This window comes from Schistocerca gregaria, chromosome X, assembly GCF_023897955.1.
Source record: "Schistocerca gregaria isolate iqSchGreg1 chromosome X, iqSchGreg1.2, whole genome shotgun sequence".
Taxonomy (NCBI): domain Eukaryota; kingdom Metazoa; phylum Arthropoda; class Insecta; order Orthoptera; family Acrididae; genus Schistocerca; species Schistocerca gregaria.
The window spans coordinates 410,297,754-410,309,500 of NC_064931.1; positions in this window are offsets into that span (position 1 = coordinate 410,297,754).

Sequence of the window (11,747 nt, forward strand, 5' to 3'; positions counted from 1 at the left end):
TATCTGCTGTGGTAGATGGACAAGAAACAAAATAAGAAGACATAGAAAGCATCAAACGACCAACAAACAGAAAGTGTCAAAAAAAGGGTCCAGTAATGTTGTTATGGATTCTGTCCCAAGGCAGTGTGAAGTGATGGCCAAGTCAAAACAGGAGTATGTGATGCCACCCGTTGATTTAAACAAATGTGCTAGGCTGTGACCAAGTGTTCCACGTCATGATCAATGTATTCAAGTTCTGGGTCTGTAACTAATGGAGACGTAATCCTGTATCTGGCAATGGTGAAAGCATCAACAGTCTGTCATGCTTCTGCAGAAAGTGGAAAACACAATGATTCAACCAGAGCAAACACAGATTGGGCCCCAATGGGTGACTGAGACAGTGCAGTGTGCCACAGCGTAGGGCAGAAGGACAAAGAGTATGTTGTACTAGCAGAAAATTCAAAAGCAACAAAGCATCCACCTCAAGCAAACTCTCAATATGACGATCATTAAAAACAACATAATTGCTAGGAGGATTGCAGGTTTGTAAGCTGTGGTGCCAGTAACTTGACATAGTAGCATATTGCAGCTTACCAGATGGTGTTTGTTTGGGAGCCAACAGTGAGGAGTCCAGTCATGCATACATTGGAGAGTTGAGAAGTGAAACTGCTGCTCTGGTGTCCACATGCTGCTCCCATGTTGTATGAAGCAAGAGGAGCTAGACAGAGGTGCTGCATGGGCCCTTGTTGTTGTTGTTGCCGGTGGAGTTGGCCATTGCAGCAAGGTTTCCTGTTTGGGACTGCAGTGGTCTTACGGTAACATTATAGTCAATCTCATCATTTATGGGATTTCTAGTTGTCAACATGAAATTGTTGAAGAGGAACTGCAGTATCTATCCCTTAAGCATATTTTCTGTGGTGTTGACTCATGAGTGAGGTCCCATAGCAGCGTATGTATCAACAAGTCTGTATGTGTCTTGCACATTTCAATAATCTGCATTGTCCTACTTATGTTTATGCTCTCATGTCGTGACCTTGTTAGTTTCTCATGACTGTGTCTTTTATTGTGTTCAGAGTTAGAAAAGCACAATTATGAGAATGTTTAATATCAGTGCAAACAGAATAGTGTAAACTGTATATTGTTTTATTGCAATTTAAATTTAGACTGTTAGTTTACTTGTGAACAAAGCATTGTGTCTCTCCAGAACATGATTTGTTATATTATGCAGGACTGTTTACCAAAGTTTATAGTTAAATTAATGTGATATTCAACTGCCATTCAATACTATAAAAAGTAATAAAGAGTTATCATTGTATTTGCGACAGTACTAACTATATATTGTCTTCATGTGGACATGCACTGCATCCAAGCATTCTATGATAAATAGCTTAACTAAACTCAACCAATATTTTATATATATTGTAGCTCCCTCTTCACCTCCTCCAGAAGTGAAACTGTTGAACTGCCTTACAGGTTTGGAGTAGCATACATAAAAATGGCAAAATTTATGTTCTCATATATGTTCAAGTCTGAATAGACTTCCACCTCACCTGATTATGTGGATGTGCTTGGTATTCTGCTAGTCTCAGTACCAATAATATTTGTGTATTGTATCTCATATAAAATGTTTAACCATGTCTGAGCCCTAACATAAACTATCACTAAATCATGTTATTCAATTTGAGGTGCAGCAGACTGCTCAGCGTTCAACAGATGATGAACTTACTGTCATAACAAAAAGCACCACAACCAGTGGCTGCACCAAAGTTTCACAGTCTAACTGCAAGGAAGAGGAACAGTCAGAATACTGTGCTCAACTGGAAACTCTCTGCCCTGCACACATCACTTAAATGTCCCAAGTTGTTTACCGTCTCTTGTCTGAAAGGTGTTGCTTACGGAGAATTTGTTGGGAAAATCGATGAGCATTATGAGGTGCAAATTTGTCACTGAGGCAAGATTTAAAATTTTTATCTTATGAATCTCCATGAACAGTTATTAAAACAGTGGACTGCTGTACTTAAAAGGCTAACAGGACATTGGAGGTTTAAATGTTCTTGTGGACAAAGTTACAGTGGTGTTATGCTACATGATGCAATCCTGCAGAGTGTGTGAGATGCATGCATATGTGTTGCTATCCTAAAACTGCAAGATCTGTAACTGGAAACAGTTCTGTCAGTTATAGAGTCCCAAGGTATTGTGGGTACAATTGAGGTTCATTTTGAGGCTCCATCTATTTCTCTTGTTTGTAGTGCACAAGACACTCCATCTGCAGTTAATGTTAAAGTGAACAGGGCTCACATTAAAAGTAAACATAAACCTTTCAGTCATGTTGTACACACTTCAGAATAAGGTGAGGAAGTGATGTCCTCAGTGGTTTTCCACATGTGATAGGAAAGCTTATCCTTGTCATGAAGCATAGCATTTCAAGTGTGGTTAGTAATGTCATATCCAGATTGTCTGTTTACAACACTGCCATTCACAGTACCAGTCTACCACACAATTACAATGTAGCTCTTAGCAAGTTCATGTTCTAACAGCCAAGCCAGTGCAAACAAAGCCTGGCTTGTATGCTTTGCAGAAATCTTGTGGTGTAGTACACAGAAAGAAGAACAAACTTTTTGCTCAGTTAAGAGTGGTTAATAAACCAGTTAAATTTCAATTAGACAGAGGTGCATCTATTTCCCTAATCATTAGGTTACAGAGTGTGTTTCATTCCATTTACTATATTCTAGAAACAAGTGCTAACATTTTTGGTTTAGACTTGTTTGATTTGTTCAACCTATGCATACAAGGCAATGTCAAATCAGTGTTTCAGTGCCTCATAATATTTGTCATCCACCACTAATTTGTTGCCATACTGTGAAGAGTTGTATCATTTTATTATTTCTTTAATTACATTGTAATCATGAATGAATGTCTGATGAATGTTGCATGATCTTTTTGTGAGAAAACCGAGCTTCTCGTATAACCCATCTCTATGTTCATCAATTCTGAGTTTGAATGTAATAAATTTCCAAAAGACATAGATCAGCATAGATTTAGAAAGCATTACACATGCAACACTCAGCTTGCCATGTTCTCACACATTATCCTGTGAACCATGGACGAAGAGCAACAGGCAGTCCTAGATTTCCAAAAATCATCTGACATGGTACCCCACAGCAGACTTTTAATGAAGGTGTGAGTATACAGATTAAGTTCCCACATATGTGAGTGGTTCAAAAGTTCCTTATGTAATAGAACCTGAACATTGTTATCGACAATGAGAGTTCATCAGAGACGAGGGTACTATCATGGGTGCCCCATAGTAGTGTGACAGGACCGTTCTTATTTTGTGTATACATAGATGATTTTACAGACAGGCTGAGCAGCAGTCTACAAAATTTGTATCTAGTGTGATGAATGACAGCTTACTTTAAATGTAGAAAAATGCAAGTTAATGCAGGTGAGTAGGGAAAAACAGTGTTGTAATGATTGAATACAGCATTGGTATTGTGCTGATTGACACAGTCATGTCAATTAAATATCTTGCATAACACTGAAAAGAGATTTAAAATGAAATGATAACGTAATGGCATTAGGAGAGAAGGTGAGTGGTTGACTTCAGTTTATTGGGACAATTTTAGGAAAGTGTATCTCCTCTCTAAAGGATACAAAGTATAGAACACTAGTGTGACCATTCATGTGTTCTGTTCAAGTATTGCCACCTAACACATCTCCGATGGAGCCTTAAAAGGCTCTGTCCATATCAAGCTCACTAACAATCAACAGCACCTCCATTTTGATAACCACCATCCCTTCCACACCAAAAAGTCTTTCTCATACAGCCTGGCCATCAGTGAATGGTTCATCTGGAGCAATGAGCAAAACCATCTGGCTTCCCCACACCCAAAACAGTTTATTTGAAGTATGTGGACAAGAGCTCACCTTACAATACATCCCTTGATCTCACAATTCTCCTTGCTTCAGTCACCATTAGCCTCTGTCTTACACCCACCTCCATCCTTGTCCCCATAACCCCTTCCCCACTTCACTCATTCTACACTCACACTGTCTTCTCCACAGTTTCCTCTGTTGTATTTAGGCCCTACTCCTCCCAGTCAACTCCTGCATGTCATTGTACACCTCACAAGATTCTCCTGCCTCTGTCACAGTGAGCTCACCTGTGGCATGTATCCTGTGTATTTGTTGCCTCTCTCTCTCTCTCTCTCTCTCTCTCTCTCTCTCTCTCTCTCTCTCTCTGACATCAGCCATGCTTCCCTCCAACTCACTCTCCCCTTCCTTTCCTCCTCACCCAATACAACAACTCATCCCAGACCAGTTGCAATGCTGGTACACTGTAACCACCCAGAACAATAGTCATGCAGGTGCACGTATGTGTATTCTCTATCAGTTATCTCTGAAGAACATTATCTGAAAGCTTAGGAACATTCTCTGTCTTGTTTATGTCCCTATCAACCACTCAAATTCTGCAGATGGTAATGAGTTCTTCAACAGATATATTGGTGAGTTTTATTGACATTGACATAAATCATTATTTGCAAATGATACAACACAAGAAGTTTCAGACCTACTGGAGGAGAAACCATAGCCAGACATAGCAGAGTTAGTGAAACACTTCCTGCAGTCTGTCTGCTTGAAATAATGATGAAAATTTTATAAACAGACATATGAAGCAAGTATGGGTTCTCCTCTGTATCTTTTGGCTGCTTATGTTTTTAATGAGATGATGGAAGAAGGGTTCTTGGAGGAATATCAATAAATCCCTCACATTGTCTCTGTTATGTGAATGTTATTTTTGTCACCTGACCACATGGAGAGGAGAATCTAAAGGATTTACTATGGTATCCCAACAGTATACATCCTAAAATCAGTATCACTGTAGAAATACAGGCTACTCTTTGTTATTCCTGCATTTCCTTGTTTACAAACCAATAGAAAATTAGCACACAAAGCACATAGGAAACCCACAAATACCAGGAGATACCCATATCCAGATTTTCATAACCATGCGGCACAAAAACAAGCAACTCTCAGCACACTGACAGCAAGAGTGTATTTTGTCAGTGACAATGTCAGTTTATAACAATAATTCAGTAATATAAGGAAAACATTGGTAACAAACAGTCCAAAGTCATAAACAGACCTTTGAAGCATAAGAAAGTAACAAGCAAGAAATACAAAGAGGATGCAGCTTGATAATGACTTGAGTTTCTGCCAGACATAAAGAACATGATTGATTACATCATGGAGATGCTCTGGCATAAGGGTTTGATACCTTTTTTTTTTTCAACCAACCATAAAATGAAAGATATGGTAAGACCAATTAAGCACAACCAGAAATGCTACAGACTGATTGGGTGTACAAAATTAGGTACAAATGTGATAAAAATTGTGCATAGGGTAGACAGATGGTGCAGTTAAAGCACATGTAAAACAGCAAGAACAACATGTGCATCACAAGCAGCCTAGCAAGTCAGCCATACCTGAGCATAGAGAAACATTTGGTTGTTGTTAACAATTTAGCTAAAGCACCACACCAATATAAATGGAGAGACAGAGATGTAGTCTAGGTTGCTAAATGGCTGAATATTTTAAATGGATTGATGGCTTTAGGCTCCCAGCAGCATAACTGCTGCCCTCAGCACTATGAGGATACCACCAGAATAGGCAAATGTAGGTGTGAAAATTACTGAACTATCAGTTTAATAAGTCATGGTTGCAAAGCACTAACACTAACTCTTAATGTACAAATTGAAAAACTGGTAGATGCTGATCTTGAGGAAGATTAGTTGGCACATGCGAAGCAATACTGATCCTATGACTTATCTTAGAAGATACGTTAAGGAAAGGCAAACCTATATTTCTAGCATTTGTAGACTTAGAGAAAGCTTTTGACAATGTTGACTGAAATACTCTCTTTCAAATTCAGAAGGTGGCAGGTGTAAAATATAGGGAGTGAAAGGCTATTTACAATTTGTACAGAAACCAGATGGCAGTTATAATAGTCGAGGGACATGAAAGGGAAGCAGTTGTTGGGAAGGGAGTGAGACAGGGTTGTAGTCTCTCCCGATGTTATTCAATCTGTATATTGAGCAAGCAGTAAAGGAAACAAAAGAAAAATCTGGAGTACAAATTAAAATCCACGGAGAAGAAATAAAAACTTTCAGGTTTGCCAATGACATTGTAACTCTGTCAGAGACAGAAAAGGTCCTGGGAGAGCAGCTTTACGGAATGGACAGTGTCTTGAAAGGAGGATATAAGATAAACATCAACAAAATCAAAATGAGGATAATGGAACATAGTTGAATTAAATGAGGTGATGCTGAGGGAATTAGACTAGGAAATGAGACACTTAAAGTAGTAGATGAGTTTTGCTGTTTGGGGAGCAAAATAACTGATGATGGTTGAAGTACAGAGAATATAAGATGTAGACTGGCCATGGTAAGGAAATCATTTCTGAAGAAGAGAAATTTGTTATCATTGAGTATAGACTTAAGTGTTAGGAAGCCTTTTCTGAAAGTATTTCTCTGGAGTGTAGCCATGTATGGAAGTCAAACATGGACAATTAACAGTGTAGACAAGAAAAATGTGGTGCTAAAGAAGAATGTTAAAGATTAGATTGGTAGTTCACGTAACTAATGAGGAGGTACTGAATAGAATTGGGGAGAAGAGGAATTTGTGGCACATCTTGACTAGAAGAAAGGATCAATTGGTAGGACATATTCTGAGGCATCAAGGGATCACCAATTTAGTATTGGACGGAAGTGTGGAGGGTAAAAATCATAGAGGGAGACCAAGTGATGAATACACTAAGCAGATTTAGAAGGCTGTACATGGCAGTAGTTATATGGAGACAAAGAGGTTTTCACAGGTTGGAGCAGCATGGAGAGCTGCATCAAACCAGTCCCAGGACTGAAGACCACAACGACAACAAACGCAAGTAAGGTGCCACTCACATCCCACCTTCCAGCCACTAATACCCAGCTGAATACTTCTATCAGTCATGGTATCATCATTGAATAACCAATTAACATTTACAGTAATGAGCATGGGAGATACCATCCTTAAATTTGTGAGAGACATTGTCTCAGTACTCAACATCATTGAAAATGGCTGCAAAACACTATGTTCTTTTGAAGTAAATGAGATATTTGATTACATAACATTTTTCTGTTTTTACACAGGGAAACTGCAATGTTACCATGCTTGTGGGAGTTAGCAATGAAAATGCAATTTGGGCAACAATGACACACATACAGGTTTGTTGTGGAACCCCATTTGCTTATCAAATGAATGTTATACTGCAAAAAATTGATCATAGTGCACTACTGTCATTTGCACCACCATTACTGCTGTTCTGCTCTACATTGTGGACAAGTTGCTAATAAACATAGCTTTTAATTAACTATTGATATTTAGTGCCATGGCATCTAATAATAGTTACATTATCATTTGCCAGCTCTTGATAGATTCTACCAACTGCAGCACACTAAAGTGAAATAAGCCTTCCCATTTCATGAAATCTGTTCCTAGCCCTCAGACAATTATAATTTGATTTTGCCTAAGTCACTTAAATAAGACTTATTCTTCCATCCACTGCTTAGCGTAGAAGTGTTTACACTGTTCAGGCCAGCTCCTAGTGGAGGTGGTATGCCATTGTCTTCCTCCAACATGTTATGAAGTGTCAAGTGTGTAACTGTGCCATCTGGACAACTGTGACGAGTGCTTGTAGAGTACAGTGTTGGGTTCATGTTGTTATGGATAAAGGGAAGGGAGGGGATGAAACCTGGTTTCTGCAAGTACCCTACTTCTTTAAAAAAGCCACCGACTTTAACGTCCCCATCCAATGGATGGATCACTATCATTAGTGTCACATGCCCTCATTTCATTAGACCAAGACAGGCGATCAGAAACTTCATGTGACCACTTCTCCTCCCTCTGCTAGCCAAATACTGGCAGCGAATATTTCATCCATTATCTGGATTTGAGTTGGCTTACCTCTGAGTGAAACACCACTGCACAGGCGTATGTTAGTAACTTCAGCTGTGGAGGCAGGTAAGGTATACATAAATACTGAGTAATAGACACACATAAACAAGTTAACTAGACACACCATTCACTGTACGCAATGCAAATTCATCAGCAGTCACTGTGCTTGCTGCATTTGCACCTCAATTGAGGTGATCAATAAATACCTACATAATCTGCAAGCCACCATATGGTGTATGGACTTTGTACCATTACAAGTCATTTCCTTTCCTGTTCCATTCGTAATTAGAGCAAGGGAAAAACAACTGATGTATGCCTCCATACAAGCCCTAATTTCTCCTGTCTTATCTTCATGGTCCTTAGGCGAAATGTTACACTGGCAGCAGTGGAATCAATCTGCAGTCAGCTTCAAATGCTGGTTCTCTAAATTTTCTCAATATTGTTTCATGAAAAGAATGTTGTCTTCTCTCCAGGAATTTCCATTTCATTTCATGAACCATCTCCATAATATTTGCATGTTGATTGAACCTACCGGTAACAAATGTAACATCTCACCTCTGAATTGCTTTGATTTCTTCCTTTAATCCCAAACACTCAAGCAGTATTCAAGAATAGGTCACACCAGCATCCTGTATGCAGTCTCCTTTACAGATGAACCACTCTTTCCTAAAAATCTCCCAATAAACTGAAGTCAACCATTTGCCTTCCCTACCACAGTTTTCACGTGCTTGTTCCATGTCATATCACTTTGCAATGTGACGTTCAGATATTTAAATGACTTGACTCTCTCAAGCTGGACACTACTAATACTGTATCCGAACATCAGAACAGGTTTGTTCTTCCCACTCAGCCACATTAACTTACATTTTTCCACATTCAGGGCTAGCTGCTCTTCATCACACCAACTGGAAACTTTGTTGTCTTCTATCTTCCTACAGTCACTTAACTTCGACACCTTACCATACACGACAGCATCATCAACAAATAACTCCAGACTACTGCCCACCCTGTCCACTAAATCATTTGTGTGTATACAGAACAATAGTGGTCCTATCACACTTCCCCGAGGTACTCCTGACAATACCCTTGTCTCTGATGGACACTCGCCATCAAGGGCGATATACTGGGTTCTGTTATTTAAGAAGTCTTTGAGCCACTCACATTTCTATGAACTTATTCCATATGCCATCTGCTCTTCTCACCCTGGAGAAAGACCTGGAATCTTTTGCTCTGCAGGAGAGTGCCTCTGCAGGATGTTAGTTGGTAATCACTGGTGAGCTGGTAAATTTTCTTCAACTACTTTCTGTGGTTTTAGGCAGCTGTTAAGTCAACAAACTCCAGTTATTTTACTCTGTCCGGAACCATCCTCAATGTGTTCAGTGCATTTCAGTATCTGACCATAGCACCATTCTCCAGATCGAAGCACCACTTGACGAGGAATGAACTTTTCTTCAGTTATGCTGTTAATTAAGTTAAGAATACCATGTTCAAAGATCTTTCGAGTGTCGTACAATAGTAATGGATGAAAGTTTCTAGAGTCGTTTGGCTCCTTACCTGGCTTACACAATGCAATCATTTGAGCCTTCCTCCAGAGCCTGGAGATATGAAGCTCATCTACGCACCCATTCATGAACTTAAGCAACCATTGCAATGTGGTCTGGCCAAACTTTTTTATCTGTTCTAGACTGAGATCATTGATACCAGGAGCTGTATTCAACTTCAAAGAGGAGATGGCAAATTCCAGTTCATTCAAACACAAGTGCTCTTCGAGGAGATGGTTCTCACATCTTGGGGTTCATTCCAGTTATTCCCATGTTCTCCAGCCTGCAGTCTTGCCATTTATGAGTAATTGAGCTGAAATCTGGTCTTCTGTTGTTGTGGCTAAGTTTTTGGATATTGCTGGCTCACCATTAACATTTTTCAGGAGGTTCCAGGCCCACCTACTATTTATCTTCATGTCAAGATTCTCTACCAGCGTGATCCAGCTAGGTAATTGATTTGTTGAGATAGTTTGCAACAATTCTTCACCAAGTTAGATAGTGTCATCAGGAAACAGGACTGTCTCAAAAAGATTCTTGTAGTGGTTCATCAGCTGTCTGATGTTGCCAGTCAGCCCTAGTACATCTACATCTACATCCATACTCCACAAGCCACCTGACGGTGTGTGGTGGAGGGCACCCTGAGTACCTCTATCGGTTCTCCTTCTATTCCAGTCTCGCATTGTTCGTGGAAAGGATTGTCAGTATGCTTCTGTGTGGGCTCTAATCTCTCTGATTTTATCCTCATGGTCTCTTCGCGAGATATACGTAGGAGGGGCAATATACTGCTTGACTCTTCGGTGAAGGTATGTTCTCGACACTCCCCTGCGGCACACCTGAAATCACTCTTACTTTGGAAGACTTCTTTCCATTGAGAATGACATGCTGCGTTCTGTTATCTAGGAAGTCTTCAATCCAATCACACAATTGGTCTGATAGTCCATATGCTCTTACTTTGTTCATTAAATGACTGTGGGGAACTGTATCGAACGCCTTGCGGAAGTCAACAAACACGGCATCTACCTGTGAACCTGTGTCTATGGCCCTCTGAGTCTTGGGGACAAATAGCGCGAGCTGGGCTTCAGACTACCGTCTTTTTCGAAACCCATGCTGATTCCTACAGAGTAGATTTCTAGTCTCCAGAAAAGTCATTATACTCGAACATAATACGTGTTCCAAAATTCTACAACTGATCAATGTTAGAGATGTAGGTCTATAGTTCTGCACATCTGTTCGACGTCCCTTCTTGAAAACGAGGATGACCTGTGCCCTTTTCCTATCCTTTGGAATGCTACGCTCTTCTAGAGACCTATGGTACACCACTGCTTGTTCTACAACCTCTTAGGACGGTTCTTCTTGAAACCCCCTGGATGCATTTGATGAATGTCTCATAAATCTCAGTTTGTGGTGGGATCTTGGCAAATTCTATATTGACCTCATTTGTGAAGCTTCCCAATTGGTCTTCTGTAAGCTAAACCCTTGCATGGAAGGCACCTCATCTGGCACTACCATGATATCCCTTTGCACATCCCAGGCCTATATAAAGTGGATGGGATGTGCTTACCAATCGTCTTTACACAGCTTCCAGCAACTTTGGATGACACAGAAATATGATATGCATTGTAGCTTTTCTTCCACAGACTGCTGTTCAAAGATGGTGGCAGATTTGGATCATGCATTTGATTCAGATCATGATTCTGTGTCCAGGTTTCCACATTTTTTTTTTTTTTTTTTTTTTTTGCCATTTGTACCTATCTTGGCACTTGTGGTTCCCAGCGATGAAGCTTACTTCTTGATAGTTGAAGTTGGTAGATTCTTCATATATGAAGTCTATATTGAGAGCCTTTTATGTAGAACTTGTGCCAAAAAGTGGCACACACATTGAAAAAATTTTGGTTGTATTTCTTTCAGTCAATAAGGTTGATGTGATACTCATGTTTGGTCTTGTGAAGATGACACTACCATATTTATCAGAGGGCCTCTCCAAAACAAGCTCCATGCTTACAAACCAGGTGGCGGTGAATCGATGCCAGCATCTGTATCCACGTATGCACAACATCCAATTACAGCACATAATGTGCAGTTTCCAAGTGAGTATATTAGAAGTCCACAGCACTGTAACTGCAACAGATTAAAGAAAAATATGCCTCTTTTGCACTTAACTTCTGGTACTGTGTGTGGATGTCAATGGAAATTACTTTCTTGATGACTGTCATATTTAATGAAATACCATTACTC